The sequence below is a fragment of the Chelmon rostratus genome, chromosome 12, assembly GCF_017976325.1.
Source record: "Chelmon rostratus isolate fCheRos1 chromosome 12, fCheRos1.pri, whole genome shotgun sequence".
NCBI classification, from domain to species: domain Eukaryota; kingdom Metazoa; phylum Chordata; class Actinopteri; order Chaetodontiformes; family Chaetodontidae; genus Chelmon; species Chelmon rostratus.
The window spans coordinates 8,856,356-8,860,718 of NC_055669.1; positions in this window are offsets into that span (position 1 = coordinate 8,856,356).

The following is a 4,363-nucleotide window of genomic DNA, read 5'->3' on the forward strand; positions in this document are numbered from 1 at the left end:
AAAGAGATTATCTACGAATTCTTGCTGCTGTGAAATTTGTCAGTTCTGTTGGTGTGTTCTGCAGATTTTCTTTGTGCTAATATTTTCAGTGTAGCATATAGAGGCTTTAGCTTAGAAATGAAATGCTGTATTTAGCTTTAGTTAGCTTAGCTTAGCACGAAGACTGGAAACGAGGGTAGCCTGATACTCTGGAAAGGCCGCACTTTAATGTTCACCTGAGGTTCAGAGTTAATTCTCAGACAGCTATTAAGTCATCCTCATCACAAGGGCCATTTAGTACCATAGCTGTTCCAGCACTTTTGATCATATCATATGATCTTCACCAGGAGATGGAATTTGCCCAGTTCTCATTAAATTGCAGATGATCAAATTTTCATCAAGAAGAGGATGAGAAGCCTTGAATCGTGATGACTGGGCAAATTCCATCTGCTGATGAAGATCATGTGATATGATCAAAAGCTCCATAACAGTGCCTACATGGACCTTGTGGTAGGATTTTTTTTTTTTTTTTTGTAGTGTTTGTAGAGTTAATTGCTATGCGATATTACAAATAACCAGAATTTATTGATTATTCCTTTGTGGATTGAAAGAAATGTATTTGAAAGTTTCCTGTGACTATCTTATATAAGCCATTTGTTCCCTGCTGTTCGATATCTGGTAAATTATGCATCTAGGAAGAATCTGAATGAATGAATTATGGCTTTTATTTTTCTCTGCTTTGCATTTTTTATTCAAATGATCAATGTTTTAGGTGCAAGAGAAAGAAACATACAACATAGAGTGTAAGCTGGAAGCACCAGCAAGAGACTTACTGCATTCATGTAAATTTAATAGAAAAACGGCTGCATGTGTCGAACATAAATCCACAGCTACATGCACACGAGTACTGTGTGCGCATGCATGTTTATTATACTCACAGCGCGGTGGACTGGACAGACTCCATAACTCACAAGTAGTTTGCAGGAGACAGTCTGGCTTTGTGGAGATGTTCTGTCATCCCCTCTTGTCAGCTTAACACTGCTGTCCCACAGAGCTAGCTTTCATTCCCTCCACCTCATCCGTGGCTCTTCATGTCTCCTCTCCATGCTCTGTAAAATATGTATTTTTCCCCCTGAGCCCAAGAACTGATTTCTCATCTGCAGCGGAATGGGAAGACTCTCCAGAGCTGCAATTCTTTATTCCACCTGTCGAGGAAACAACTGAAGCACACACCATCTGAGTCCAGTCAGCAGCTTAAATCTTGGGATTTGACTGCCAGTTCATCATGCTGGAGGGGGGAAAGGTTGCACTGGAGCAACACCTGAAGATACAGTTCAGATGAAGCTGAAGGCATGACTGCATGGGGACCTTCTGCAGTCAGAGAGATACAGTCAGACTCTTTTTTCTCCACAGAAAAGAAACATAATGGGCTTGGCACACTCTGCAATCCCCATCAGTCAAAATTTGGCTTGTCGGTTAATTTCAAAATAAGAGGAAGAATGAAAATGTACTGCACAGCGTACTTTAAGATACTGGGGGAATTCAAGGACTGTTTCAAAGCTGAATTCATTAGCAGCTTTGCAAATTTTGTCCAAAACACTCTGTTAGTCTCTCAGGAGCCTCTTAAACACACACAAACAAGCAAGCTATGATGGGTGTTTAACAAATAAGACACAGCGGCAGCAGCAGCAGCAGCAGCCGCTGATTTTTGCACTGTCACATGTCATTATTTTCATGACATGTTCAGAATGACTGTACTGATGCTGCCATGAAGGACGCTGTCTGTCCTTTTTTGTCTCGGTTAAAGAGAGCTGCCCATCACTGGTTTCAGTAGTGGAGGCTGACCCGAGCCTGCTGGGAACTGAACTGTAGTTAATTAGTGCACAAAGCCTGCAGGACAAAAGAAACTTTGGGGTGGATGTGATGGGGGAGCTGCTTGGAAGTCGGGGGTTGGAGATTTGGGGGGGTAAAGCTGGGGATCTTAGGGCTATAGCACAGAGGGACTTTTGGGGGGAAACTTTGTATGTGTGTGTTCCTGTGTCGGAGCGCATGGGAAGGGGGCTGAAGCAGTGGGAGTGGGGGCACACAGAGGGATGAATTAGCAGTGTGAAGGGGAGCCTTGTCCCTGAGCTGAGAGCTACTACCAGCCAGCACACACAGAGACACACACACACACTCTGCTGGAACCCACCAAGGGACAAAAGGCCGGGTGGGTCTGCTGGAAAGGAACCTAAAAGGAAAGACTGCAAGAGAGAGACTGCAAAAGGTCAAAGTATGACATGAACTAATAGGGGCAGGCAGTCTGTCAGGATACTGCTTTGCACTGACGCTTTGATGAGCAGAAAAACTGGATCTTCTTTCATAAACACCCTGAAAGAGGCCGACTCTGTGCTCCAGCAGCGTTCCCATGAGGCCTCAGTGTGTCTGTGCTACGAGCAGTGGTCGTACTGCAGGACTACTGTAGACTTTCATTGTGCAATTGATCAAATAATCCTAACATGTTTGACTGATATCCAAAATCTGTGGAAATGCCTTTGTTAAATCGCCAAGTGTAACTCAAATCACAGGTGGTTATTATGCAGTATCGGCCTCAAAGGCCACTCAATAACCCGCGGGAGGCGCTGTGTATCCATTGTTATCAAAGCTCATATCGACGTGCTCCGCCAGCGCGGCCACACTCAATTTCATGCCAGAATTGATCGGCATTCAGCGGGCAGAGGCCGGTGTTACCTGCTGCCAGGATGGGCCGACACTGCGGGCTGGTGGCCGCTCCTGTCCGCTGGCCAACCAACCAACCAGCCTCCTCCTCCTCTTCCTCCTCCCTCCTCCTCCTCACCCTCTCATCCTCCGCGCCCCCCGCCAGCTGCGTCAAGCCACACAGCGACGTTCACAAGAAACCCGGAAGTGTGGCGTCTTTGACTTCAAAATAAAAGCGCACAACGTGGTTTTATGTAAAAATATATTTTTTTAATGATTGAAGCAATGGAGTAAGCACTGAGCTCATCGGCCCAGTCGGTGATGGCAGAACACTGAGGTGATGAAATGCTGCTGTCATGACCTCAGTAGGTAGGATGAGGTCACCTCTGTCCATACACAGCACAGCAGCTGCTGTTTACGACCAGGTGTGACTCACCTTTGTATTGCACTTGAATTGCTATTGATATGAGGTGTGAAAAGAAACAACATGTAAATGCAATGCAATATAGCTCTGTAACCACAGACTGTGGAATCCTGTTGAAGTGACTTGAACTAAAATGACTTAATTAGGATAAAAAGAGAAATTCCCCTGTGTGTGTGTGTGTGTGTGTGTGTGTTTAATGTATGTGCTATTGGAGAAGAGCACAACTTGTAAACTCATAACAATGTCTACATAAGAGGGGAGAAAGAAGATCATAATCAAAAGAAGCAACACAGTTTCGTGTACGTGTTTCGACATTTTCTTTCATTTTAAGATAAGATCAGCTTCATTGATCCCCGTAGAGAAACTGATGTGTAAGAGCAGCAACTGTTCAAGAGCTGATGCATGGTAGGCTGAAGATAAGTAAAATGCCAGTATTCATATAATGCTGGGCATATAATGGTTAATAAAAAATGAAACATTAAGTATACACCAGATACAAAATTTAAAAAATCTATAATAAAATGTTAGTATAGAATTGATAATACAAAAACTATAAGCAATAAGAATAAAAAAATCATATAAATTTATATTTTTCTTTAGCTGAATCATATCTTACTGATGCTAAGTAATGTGTGCTGTCCCATAAATTAACAAAGCGCTAAATAGCACGTGTATTATTTTGAAAATCTCGACCGGAAGCTTGACGTCCATTGTGTCTGCCTTGGAGCTGCCTGCGCCTCCAGCCCCCTCTGTGTCTCCGTCCCAGCGTTGCCATTCCGACGCACATCCCTCGCAGACGAGCAACAGCTACGCGGAGTTGGCCAGAAGTGGACTACGCGGACCAGCTCTGCGGGCAGACGCGGCCTCACACCCGGTTCTCCACCCTCCGCTCGGGCAGGGCAGCAGCCGAGAGATGCGCCCCTGGACAGAGGTTCGGCGTCGTTGAAGTCAGTTGAAGGGAAGGGGAGTGAGGAAGGGCGCAGTGAAGCGCTCCTGTAGCATCGCAGGCACAACTCGGGGATAACGGGACCTGATTGAATGCAACAGAAAGAAGCGCTCTGTTCTCTCTGAGGATTTTTTTTATTATTTTATTTTTTATTTATTTCTTCGGTAGGATGGGGCGGTGAGAGCCCTCATCACAACTGAGGACATGAGAATCGGGAGAGGAACAAAAAGCTCGGCTGCGGCGCTCTGTGTTTGAGTCTCCATCCATCCGGCGGGTCCAGTCTGCACACCTTTATTCATGTTGCAAAAGCCTGTTTT